Source organism: Eretmochelys imbricata, chromosome 7 (assembly GCF_965152235.1).
Source record: "Eretmochelys imbricata isolate rEreImb1 chromosome 7, rEreImb1.hap1, whole genome shotgun sequence".
Lineage (NCBI taxonomy): Eukaryota > Metazoa > Chordata > Testudines > Cheloniidae > Eretmochelys > Eretmochelys imbricata.
The window spans coordinates 88145377-88158478 of NC_135578.1; the positions used below are offsets into that span (position 1 = coordinate 88145377).

Sequence of the window (13102 nt, forward strand, 5' to 3'; positions counted from 1 at the left end):
GTGGTACAGCTCTGTAGGCAAAGAGCAACTGCTGCAACACTAGGTCCCAATCATTGGAGTGCTCATTTACGAATTTACGTATCATGGCCCCCAAAGTTCCATTAAACTTCTCCACCATGCCATTTGTTTGATGGTGGTAAGGAGTGGCAACCAAGTGATTTACCCCATGAGCTTCCCAAAGGTTTTTCATAGTTCCTGCCAGGAAATTAGTCCCTGCATCTGTGAGGATGTCGGAGGGCCAACCTACCCTGGCAAAAATGTCTGCTAGTGCCTGGCATACACTTTTAGCCCTGGTGTTGCTTAGAGCTACTGCTTCCGGCCATCGGGTGGCAAAATCCATGAAAGTCAGTATGTACTGCTTTCCTCTGGCTGTCTTTTTCGGAAAAGGACCCAGAATATCCACAGCTACTCGCTGAAATGGAACTTCAATGATGGGGAGTGGTTGTAGAGGGGCTTTGACCTGGTCTTGGGGTTTCCCCACTCTTTGGCACACCTCACAAGACTGGACATAGGTAGAAACATCCTTGCCCATTCCCTCCCAGTGGAATGACCCCCCCAAACGGTCTTTGGTCCTGTTCACCCCAGCATGGCCACTAGGGTGATCGTGGGCTAAGCTCAAGAGCTTGGCCCGGTATTTAGTTGGAACTACCAACTGTCTCTGAGGATGCCAGTCTTCCTGGTGTCCACCAGAAAGAGTTTCCTTGTATAAAAGTCCTCTTTCTACAACAAACCTGGATCGATTAGAAGAGCTGAGAGGCGGTGGGTTGCTCCGTGCCGCTGTCCAAGCTCTCTGGAGGCTTTCATCTGCTTCCTGTTCGGTCTGGAACTGTTCCCTTGATGCTGGAGACATCAGTCCCTCATTGGATTGTGGACCTAGGCTTGGTCCCTCTGGAAGCAATATAGGGGATGGAGCTGTTTCTGTTGACTGTGAACCGCTCTCCGCTGGTGCACTATGTTGGGATTCAGGCTCCGGCTGAGCCTCTTGTGTAGGGTTATCGACTGCTGCCAGTTCAGGTTCAGTGGGGCCCTCTGGTGTTGAGGTTGCAAGTACTGGATTCAGTGCTGACACAGGGTCTGGTGTTGGTTGTTCGGCTGGTTCCGGTTCTGGGACTGGTTCCGTCTGGGTCTCTGGGACTGGATCCACTACTGCTGTTGCAGACATTGGCCTAAGGTCCAGGTCCATCACCTCTGACTGGGTCCTGATAGCAGTTTCCGGAACAGAGCTAGGCCTCACGGCTTGTTTAGCCTGGCTGCGGGTGACCGTTCCCACCCTCTTGGCCTGCTTCACATGATTGGCCAAGTCTTCCCCCAACAGCATGGGGATGGGATAATCATCATAGACTGCAAAAGTCCACATTCCTGACCAGCCCTTGTACTGGACAGGCAACTTGGCTGTAGGCAAATTGAAAGAGTTGGACTTGAAGGGTTGAATCGTCACTTGGATCTCTGGGTTGATTAAATTGGGGTCCACTAAGGAAGCATGGATAGCTGACACTTGTGCTCCGGTGTCCCTCCACGCGGTGACCTTCTTCCCGCCCACACTCACAGTTTCCCTCCGCTCCAAGGGTATCTGGGAGGTATCTGGGCCTGTGGACCTCTGGTGTGATTCCGGTGCAATGAACTGTAATCTGTTGGGGTTCTTGGGGCAGTTGGCCTTTACATGCCCCAGCTCGTTACATTTAAAACATCGTCCAGCTGACGGGTCACTGGGGCGAGGAGGGTTGCTGGAGAACGGGGTGGCAGGACGATAAGGGGTCTGGAGGGTTCTTTGGGAGGTAGGTGGGGCCTTGGGCGGCCCCCGGTAATAGGGTGTGGTCTGGGGTGGTCCCTTCTGGTCTCCGCTCCAACTGCGACCAGTTTTCTTCTTCTCTGCCACCTCCACCCATCTGGCTCCAATCTCTCCTGCCTCGATTACAGTTTTGGGTTTCCTATCTAGGATGTATCTTTCTATTTCCTCAGGAACACCCTCTAAGAACTGTTCCATTTGCATTAGGAAGGGCAAATTTACTGGAGATTCAACACTTGCTCCTGATATCCAGGCATCCCAATGTTTCACAATGTGGTAGGCATGTCGGGTAAATGACATGTCTGGTTTCCACCTTAGGGCTCTGAACCTCCGACGAGACTGCTCGGGTGTTATCCCCATTCTGACTCTCGCCTTGGATTTAAACAGTTCATACTTGTTCATGTGTTCTTTAGGCATTTCAGCTGCCACCTCAGCTAAGGGTCCACTGAGCTGCGGCCTCAGCTCTACCATGTACTGGTCAGTAGAGAGGTTGTATCCAAGGCAGGCCCTTTCGAAGTTTTCTAGGAAGGCCTCAGTATCATCGCCTGCCTTGTAGGTGGGGAACTTTCTGGGATGGGAAGTGGTACTTGGAGAAGGATTACTAGGGTTTGTTGGGATATTCTGCTGAGCCTTTATCTTCTCCATCTCCTCCACATACTTCCTCTCTTTTTCCTTCTCCTCCAGTTCTTTGTCCCTCGCTTCCATAGCTCTCCTGTGAGCAGCCGCTTGGTGTTGTTCTGCCTCCCTTTCTTGTTCCTTCTTCAGCCGCATGAGTTCTATCTGTCTTTCATGTTCCCTTTGTCTTTCCTCAGCCTGAAATTTGGCTAATTCCAGCTGTAGTCGAGCTGAGGATTTGGTCATTCTAACCTCTCTGTTTTTAACTAACTTTACACCCGAGGTTTAGAAATAAACAAACAAAACTTGGCTGTAAAATTTTGCTGTGCTGGAATAGAATACCTATTCTCTGATAGTGATTGTCAGCCTACAGAAAAAGACAATTCCCTTGTCTCTGTTCTGGGCCCAACTTAAAGCAAAAAACCTCCAAACTACTTGGAAACCTGCTTACCCAGCCCAAAGAAAAAGCAAATGGGTAGAACACACACCCCCTATTTACTTTTAGGAAGAAAAGAAAAAAAAAAACCTCTGGGTTGGAAGACTGTGAATTTCCCTGCAGGAGTTAAGTACCCTGCCTCCAGGCAAAGAAAACCTGCAATTCACAAGATAATCCCCTTTTGTCTCTGCTTGGCCACAAAGCAGGGAAAACCCAAGATGCTTTCAGTTTCAAAGCTGCTTCAAAGCCACAGGAAAAAAAAATTCCTTTTTAAAATCTGTATTTCTAGTTCAAAAAATCTCAACTGGATCTCAAAATGATTTCAGGTTAATCCCACCACTATGCCACCATGTCAAGGTTCCTCCCCCACTCTGAACTCTAGGGTACAGATGTGGGGACCTGCATGAAAAACCTCCTAAGCTTATTTTTACCAGCTTAGGTCAAAACTTCCCCAAGGTACAAAGTATTCCACCCGTGGTCCTTGGAATGGCCGCTACCACCACCAAACTAATACTGGTTACTGGGGAAGAGCTGTTTGGACGCGTCTTTCCCCCCAAAATACTTCCCAAAACCCTGCACCCCACTTCCTGGACAAGGTTTGGTAAAAAGCCTCACCAATTTGCCTAGGTGACTACAGACCCAGACCCTTGGATCTTAAGAACAATGAACAATCCTCCCAACACTTGCACCCCCCCTTTCCTGGGAAATGTTGGATAAAAAGCCTCACCAATTTGCATAGGTGACCACAGACCCAAACCCTTGGATCTGAGAACAATGAAAAAGCATTCAGTCTTTTACAAGAAGACTTTTAATAGAAAATAGAAGTAAATAGAAATGAAGAAATCCCCCCTGTAAAATCAGGATGGTAGATATCTTACAGGGTAATTAGATTAGAAAACATAGAGAACCCCTCTAGGCAAAACCTTAAGTTACAAAAAAGATACACAGACAGAAATAGTTATTCTATTCAGCACAATTCTTTTCTCAGCCATTTAAAGAAATCATAATCTAACACATACCTAGCTAGATTACTTACTAAAAGTTCTAAGACTCCATTCCTGTTCTGTCCCTGGCAAAAGCAGCATACAGACAGACACAGACCCTTTGTTTCTCTCCCTCCTCCCAGCTTTTGAAAGTATCTTGTCTCCTCATTGGTCATTTTGGTCAGGTGCCAGCGAGGTTACCTTTAGCTTCTTAACCCTTTACAGGTGAGAGGAGCTTTCCCCTGGCCAGGAGGAATTTCAAAGGGGTTTACCCTTCCCCTTATATTTATGACACAAGCAAATGTATGTAAATACAATCAAAATGCTGCATGCAGTAACTGCACAACATGTAGACAGGATACAGAGTATATAAGCAGTACACATCTAAGGTTTATTATTTTTCAAACCACTGAAATTGTAACCTCATTGGGTCAAAACTAACTTGTTTACAAACTTAGAGCCAGATTCTTAGCTGCATTGAATGTAAAATTAGTGCAGCTGAGGAGATGAGCGAAGCAAAGATATTTCTAAAGGTTATGTCCTGCAGTGAGTTATTTATACCCAAGTTGTTATTCTTGGGTTAGCCTAGCTTGAGTGAGAGCAGCCACACTACAAAGTAACACTCAAGCTGCTGTGTTCACACTAGTTGCTGTGCTCACTTATGTGTAGCACTAAGACTTTGGGGACATATCCCATAGTTCTTTGCGCTGCAATAAACTGAGCTGCCCTATTATTTGTTTCCCCGTAAATTGTAAGAGAACTTGTCTGTCCTTCTGGGCATGTGAGGGGAATTTTGGGAAGGCATCAGTGGCCCTCTGTTGTCTGGTGTCTGTGCCTTGTCATGGTGGGACAGCTTGCATGCTCTAACGATCTCCAGAGTCTGTGTCGGCGGTGGCTTTTTGCTCCTAGTATGTTCAACCATGCCAGAGGGAGTGGCCAGACAAAACAGACACCCTGGTCCTCCACGTTGGGGGTGAGGCACAGGGCTAACAACCCTGTCCCGTTTATAGTGCAGAATGCTGGGGAATGAGAAAGTATGACATGTCCAAACTGTCTTCATTCCATACAACCTGTCTCAGAAAAATCCTCCGTATCTTTTCATACTGAACAATCTCAAACCAAGATCTATTGACACAGTGCAGCCAAGATGATCTGAGCACCATCATTGCCAGGAGGCGTTGGAGAGGGATCGGTCATATGCTTTGGATGGAAACTGATTCCATCACCAAAGTAGCAATAAGATGGACACGCGAAGGCAAGCAAAAACGAGGCCACCCGAAAACAACATGGCAAAGAGCTGTGGAAGCCAAGCTGAAAAACTTGGGGCACAGCTGGGGAACCATTGGAAGACGTGACAGAAACAGACAGGAGTGGAGGAGCTTCATCACTGCCCTAAACGCCAGAGGCATAATAGGAACATGATGATAATGATGATCAGTGGCCCTCCAGTAGAGCTAGCCAGTGTCCATGCTGCAGATTGGTCATGTTAGCACTACTTGTCAGTGGCTAACTCAAGCTTCAGCCTATACTCCCTGACAGGCCAGGCAACTTGAGTTAAAAGCACCGCTATACTTGGGTTTTTGTGTGTGGACAGGACTTGAGTTAGGGACAGTACTTGAATTATAACTCAAAATAACTTTGCAGTGAAGACAAGCCCTCTGACAGTTTTCTGCTCTCCTGATCCTGGGAGAGTTGGGGGTCCATTTCAGCCCCCAGTACAGTATTTCCAGCCCCAAGTGTTCAAAAATCACGAGTCAGACTCCCCAGAATTCTGAGATTTTAAAAAACAATAAATTTGAGTCTCATTTTTTTTCCTCTGGTTTTTTATCCTGTAATGATAGTCATATTTTCAAGCTTTTTCCCCTCAATAATGAGGGCTGGATCCAACAGGGATCAAGATGGGAGTACTTTATGTTCCATGCTAAGTGCTACCTACATGAAGGTGGATGAAGAGAAAACCATGTAGAGCTGGCTATGACATCTTTTTTTGGGGAATCCTTGGCTACCCCCTTAAGGATTTTCCACCTGTTTTACCTCTGCTCAGCATCGCAAAAGCAGGTGGGGTTAAGGCTGAGAATCTGACCCTTAAGGTTTATAAAGTGGGCTGCTACAGCATGGTTCCCAAATTTAGAGCCTGATTCTGTGAGGTGCAGAGCTCCTTCTCTAATCCCATGTCATGGGAATAGATAGCCTCACTTTGAGGCACTGCATACCATTCAGAATTTGACTCATAAAGCCTGACCCTGAAGTCCTAATGCAAGTAAAAGTCCTATTGACTATAATGGGAATTTTATCTGCGTGAGAGTGAAAATTAGTCATGTGTTGTTCCTCCTTTCTCTCTCATATTATTTTTCGGTGTTTATCTCCTAACGAAAATGCTTTTTTAAAATGAGGTACTGAACTGAAGGACTTTTATTGGAAGAACAGAAACTGCATTTGTGCGGTAAATTTTAATATTATGGGAAAAGCAGCCTCTTCTAACCTTTCTTGCTGGGTCATTATTATATTAGACTAAACAAACTAGGAGCCATCAATTAAGCATTTAGTATTCATCACTGAATATTCAATATTGGGTTCTCATTTTGGCAAGTCCTTAGCACAAAAAAAGAAGAAAGCAGCACACATTTTTTAATCTCATTTTTCCTAAGCTTCCTTGTGCTTCCCCTTGAAGAGGTCAGGACTTCCCCAGGGAAGCCAGCCTTACAGTTTGAGAAACACTGAAATAGATCCGTGCATAGACATGTAGATGATTTTAGAGGCAATATTTCATGCACTCGTTTCTCAACCATGTTTTATTTTCTTAACAAACTCATTGTGGAGGAGCAGTGATTCCCGGTGCATTTTATACATCCACTCACACTCTCTCTCTCATATCATGGCTCCCTTTCTCCCATGTGGCATATTTACATATTGAAGCAGATAATCTGAATTCTTCAGTGTATTTTAATAAAAATGCTGGCTGTAATGATCATATTCTTCCCTGTTGGAAGTTGCATAACTGCTGTTAGCATTAAGAGAAGCTGTGCACATAAACGTTGGGTAGGAACAATACATCTACTAGTATTTTACTGCGCCTACCAGCTATGAAGTTACTCCAGAAAAAATAAATATAGATGCAAACAGAAAAAATTGGTAAATGAAGGAATTGAAACAAGCAACACTTCTTCATCCTGGTGAAAGAAAAGTAAAAGTGGTGTGGGCTTAGTTTAAAGTATTTATTTTTAATATAAATTTTATGAAGTCAGTAAATTTAAAATATACCAAATATGTAATATTGCTTAAGAAAATATCTATCCTTCAGCGCAGAGTGCTGTGAAAGGTGGAGAGGAAAACTAGTCAAGGACATCAAAATATGAGAATATTTTTTCGGACAAACATTGACCAGGAAAGTTTTTAAATGTTTTGCAGGTTGATATTACTGAATAACTAGATTGCCATTTTATTTCAAGTCATATAGAATCATAGGACTGTAAGGGATCTCGAGGGGTCATCTAGTACAGTTCCCTGCACTCATAGCAGGACTAAGTGTTATCTAGACCAGGGTGGGCAAACTTTTTGGCCTGAGGGCCACATCTGGGAATAGAAATTGTATGGTGGGCCATGAATGCTCACAAAATTGGGATTGGGGGCGGGGTGAGAGCTCTGGTTGGGGGTGCGGGCTCTGGGGTGGGGCTGGGGATGAGCAGTTTGGGGTGCAGGAGGGTGCTTCAGGCTGAGACTGAGGGGGTTGGAGGGCGGGAGGGGGATCAGGGCTGGAGCAGGGGGTTGGGGCATGGGGGGAGGCTCAGGGGTGCAGGCTCCGGGTGGTGCTTACCTCAAGTGGCTCCCAGAATCAGCTACATGTACCTTCTCCAACTCCTACATGGAGGCATAGCCAGGCAGCTCTGCATGTTGCCCTGGCACCGCCCCTGTAGCTGCCATTGGCTGCGGTTCCCAGCCAATGGGAGCTGCAGGGCATGCTTGGGGCGGGATCAGCATGCGAGAGAGGAGTCCCCTGGCTGCCCCTACATGCCCCTACATGTAGGAGCCAGATGGGGGTTATACTGCAGCTTCTGGGAGCTGCATGGAGCAGTCCCCAACCCTGCTCCCTGTCTGGAGTGCCAGAGCGGGGCAAGCTCTAGACACCATTCCCCAGCGGGAGCTCGAGGGCTGGATTAAAATGGCTGGTGGGCCGGATGCAGGCCACTGGCCATAGTTTGCCCACCACAATCTACACCATCCCTGACAAGTGTTTGTCTAACCTGCTCTTAAAAATTTCCAGTGGTGGAGATTCCACAACCTCCCTAGGCAATTTATTCCAGTGCTTAACCACCATGACAATTAGGAAGTTTTTCCTAATGTCCAACCTAAACCTCCCTTGGTGCAATTTAAGCCCATTGCTTCTTGTCCTATCCTCAGAAGTTAAGAAGAAAAAAAATTCTCCCTCCTTCTTTTAACAACCTTTTATGTACTTGAAAACGGTTATCATGTCCCTCTGTCTTCTCTTTTCCAGACTAAACAAACCCAGTTTTTTCAATCTTCTTTCATAGGTCATGTTTTCTAGACCTTTACTCATTTCTGTTGCTCTTCTCTGGACTTTCTCCAGTTTGTCCACATCTTTCCTGAAATGTGGTGTCCAAAACTGGATATAATACTCCAGCTGAGGCCTAATCAGCGTGGAGTCGAGCGGAAGAATTACTTCTTAAGTCTTGCTTACAACACTCCTGCTAATACATCCCAGAATTGTGTTTGCTTTTTTTGCAACAGTGTTACTCATATTTAGCTTGTGGTCCACTCGGACCCCCAGATCCCTTTCCTCAGTACTCCTTCTTAGGCACCCCGTTTAGTATGTGTGCAACTGATTGTTCCTAAGTGGAGTACTTTGCATTTGTCCTTATTGAATTTCATCCTGTTTACTTCAGACCATTTCTCCAGTTTGTCCAGATAATTTTGAATTTTAATGCTATCCTTTAAAGCACTTGCAAACCCTCCCAGGTTGGTATCATCCGCAAACTTTATAAGCATACTCTCTATGCCATTATCTAAATCATTGATGAAGGTATTGAACAGAACCAGACTAAGAACTGATCGGTGTGGGACCCCACTCATTATGCCCTTCCGGCATAACTGTGAATCACTGATGATTACTCTCTGGGAATGGTTTTCCAACCTGTTATGCACGCATCTTATAGTAGCTCCATCTAGATTGCATTTCCCTAGTTTGCATTTCCCTAGCACATCTACTGCTTCCCCCCTATCCACCAGGATTGTTACTCTGTCAAAGAAAGCTTATCAGGTTGATTTGACATGATTTGTTCTTGACAAATCCATGCTGACTGTTACTTATCACCTTATCATCTTCTAGATATTTGGAAATTGATTGCTTAATTATTTGCTCCATTATCTTTCTGGGTACAGAAGTTAAGCTGACTGCTCTGTAATTCCAAGGGTTGTCCTTATTTCCCTGTCTATAGTTTGGCCTTTTCCAGTCTTCTGGAATCTCTCCCATCTTCCATGACTTTTCAAAGATAATCACTAATGGCTCAGATACCTTCTCAGTCAGCTCCTTGAATATTCTAGGATGCATATCATAGAATATTAGGGTTGGAAGTGACCTCAGAAGGTCACCTAGTCCAATCCCCTGCTCCAAGTAGGACCAACACCAATTAAATCATCCCAGCCAGGGCTTTGTCAAGCCGGCCCTTAAAAACTTCTAAGGATGGAGATTCCACCACCTCCCTAGGTAACCCATTCCAGTGCTTCGCCACCCTTCTAGTGAAATATCGTTTTCTAATATCCAAGCTAGACCTCCCATAATGCAACTTGAGACCATTGCTGCTGCTTCTGTCATCTGCCACCACGGAGAACAGCCTAGCTCCATCCTCTATGGAACCCCCCTTCAAGTAGTTGAAGGCTGCTATCAAATCCCCCCTCACTCTTCTCTTCTGCAGACTAAATAACCCCAGTTTCCTCAGCCTCTCCTCGTAAGTCATGTGCTCCAACCCCCTAATCATTTTCATTGCCCTCTGCTGGACTCTTTCCAATTTGTCCACATCCCTTCTGTAGTGGGGGGACAAAAACTGGATGCAATATTCCAGATATGGCCTCACCAGTGCCAAATAGAGGGGAATAATCACTTCCCTGGATCTGCTGGCGGTGCTCCTACCAATACGGCCCAATATGCTGTTGGCCTTCTTGGCAACGAGGACACACTGCTGACTCATATCCAGCTTCTTGTCCACTGTAATCCCAAGGTCCTTTTCTGCAGAACTGCTGCTTAGCCAGTTGGTCCCCAGCCTGTAGCAGTGCATGGGATTCTTCCTTCCTAAGTGTAAGACTCTTCACTTGTCCTTGTTGAACCTCATCAAATTTCTTTTGGTTCAATCCTGCAATTTGTCTAGGTCACTCTGGACCCTATCCCTATCCTCCAGCATACCTACCTATCCCCCAGTTTAGTGTCATCTGCAAACTTGCTGAGGGTGCAATTAATCCCATCATCCAGATCATTAATAAAGATGTTGACTGACTCCTGGGGCACTCCGCTTGATACCAGCTGCCAACTAAACATCGAGCTGCATATGTTTCGGAAGGGCATGCCGTCTAAAAGTGGTCTTTATGTTTCAAAATTCAGTGATGCTGCAGAGTAGCAAACAGACCTGCTCAGGCTTCCCAGTCAAATTTAGAGAGAGTTTTCATCCTGCTGGGGGACTCGTTACTGGCATAGCATCAGTAACAGCAAATTGGTGACTCAACATTGATTTATTCTTTACAAAAATGAATTAAAACTTTCAGTTACTACATATCAGAATATAATGAACTGCTGAATTAATCAAATGGGTTGTGTTTTAACAGAGTGGGTTTTTGTTTTGTTTTGGGGTTTTTTTGGTAATCTGTAGATATGCAGAATGTATATCTTTTGTAGATGTGAAGAGCATATCTTTTTCTGTAGAATATATTTTGTTGTAAGTCTAGCAATTTTAAACACTGTCTGGTTTATTTTCTTATAGGGAACCTGTTAATTACTTCAATTTGGATATCTTTTATGATCTGTTTGTGGATTAAATTTACTATTGACCATCTCAGTCTTTGTATGTAGATAGGCAAGTGCACAGCTTCACATTTTATGCCATCACCTGAGTTAAGTCTGAACAATGAAGGGAAGGAATGTTATATTTATCTGGCATGAAATGTATGATACTTAGTGTCTTAAAAAAATTAGTCAGATCAAAGGGATTTCAATATCAGGCACAGAAAAGCAGCAGGGTGGTGTTAGTACAGTGACTGCTACCAATAATGAAAGGATAAGATGGCAATTTGCAGTTCAGAGCTGCCCAGTAAGTTAGACAAAGCTGCTAAAAGGATTGTTTAGTCTCTTCTTTTCTTTTCCCCTAACATTTTGAAAGTTGCTTCCGACTCAAGAAAGAGGAGAGGAAGAGACAGGCAGTTTATTTTAATTTTATTTTTTTATGCAACAGCAGTTGTCCATACAGTAATAACAGAAGATGACAAAGTCATGTAATGATACTGCATATTATGCTGGCCATTGTAGCTACAGTACATTTGGAGGGAAAAGGCATTAAAGAATGGAGTCCAAACCTCTGAGTTATATGCCGCCTCTAGTGGCCAACATAGGGGCTCTCTCTTTGCAAGGAAAGCTCTGACAGCTCCCGTTGCATTTAATGATTCAAGGGATTGGTCTGTCTGGTGCGAGAACCATTCATAAAGTGATTCACAGGGCAAAAGCTGGCACCTTTCCAGATCTTCCCTGTGCACCTGGACTGTCTTGGTTTGTGGTGTTGCAGGATCACATGCTTTTCACTGGATTACATAGGTGCATTTGGTCTCACCAGGATGTTGCCAATTAATGTATTGATGCAGTTATGCAACGGTTCGGTCTAGGATCCAAGCATAACATTAAGCTCAAGCACCATCCCTGTGAATTAGGCTTCAATTCCCCTTCAAGGATTTGCAAGGATTTCAGAGCACTTTTTCTAGGTTTGGTGGTTGTGAGGAAACCCGTTGCCAGACCAGGGCTGCTAACTCAATAGGTACCATGACTCACCCCTACAACAGAGCCTGCAGTGACTCATAGCTCTGGCATATTGCAGCAACTCAGCTGCACTGATGCATTCCATAAGCAGAGCTTGCAGTGACTCAGCCCTCAGGCATGCTGTAGCAGCCTCCCCTACCCCGTTCAGGTCTGCATCAGATGACCTCAGCCACAGGTATTTCACTGACCCTGCCAGAACTGCAACACTGTGCAACACTTATTACTCAGTCAGAGCCCTCCTCCTGCCTTGCTGTGTTCGAATCCCTACACTTCCAGCCCTAGCCTTGCCTGTTCCAGCCCACTTCAGCCATATCCATGTCCTGCTCGAGCACTGTTAGTGACCCACACCAACCCTGTACCCACCTCCTGACTCACAGCCCTCAGACTTACTCCAACCTGGCTTTGACCTTTGGCCTGCACCCAGACTCCAACTAAATTCCTAATTTGACTTGCCTACAAACTCGGGCCTTGGTTCTGACCCACAGCCTGTCTCCGGACCCCGGTGTCAATGCTGCCTTTGGCCCAGTCTAACTCTACAGCTGGCTTCAATCCTTGGCACCTGTTCACAACCACAGCTCCAACCACCAGGAGCCTAGAACCCAGAGCCTCATAGTGGTATTCTATGGGTATGTACCTAGGTTATAGGATCAGTATAGGGCTTGAAGTAAGCTGGACTCTCAGGGGCATTTCAGTGAATCAGTTAAACCCTGAAGAATTGGAGAGCTGTTGGATTTGAATCTATATGCAGGAGGGCTGGTGATGCTGTCAGGTGTTACCCACCATCCTCCCTGTTCGCTACTCTCCTTATAGGTTTCCCTTTAGAATCTATCCAATTTAGGTTACTCTGCCCAATAAATAAAATTTGTGGCTACTTGGCCAAAATTCCAGATGTCTGTCTCTTGACTGGATGACAGGGGATGGATCACTCGATAAAATGCCCAGCTCTGTTAATTTCTAATGAGGCAGCTGTTACTAGCCACTGTTGGAAGACAGGAAACTGGGCTCAACAGGCTATTGGTCTGACCCAGTATGACCATTCTTATGTTCTCCTTGGGCCCTTGCCATGTGCAAAGCAGTGGTTCATTTATACAGCACTTTTCCTATCTGGACAAAGAGCTAATATATAACAACAGTGTAACATATCAATGATTTGTGAGTAAATTTGGGAGTGTATTCTCAGTTTAATGTTGTCATGGTTTGTGCTGCCATTCACAATCAGCTTTGAAATCCACTTCCATGCACTGAAAGTCACA

General features: G+C 45.2%; 1 protein-coding gene across 1 annotated transcript in view; it reads left to right on the forward strand.

The window, feature by feature from the left end:
• Window positions 1-13102, forward strand: part of PCDH15 (protocadherin related 15) — a 672916-nt gene that overhangs the window by 154173 nt on the left and 505641 nt on the right. The gene's annotated exons all lie outside the window — the stretch shown is intronic.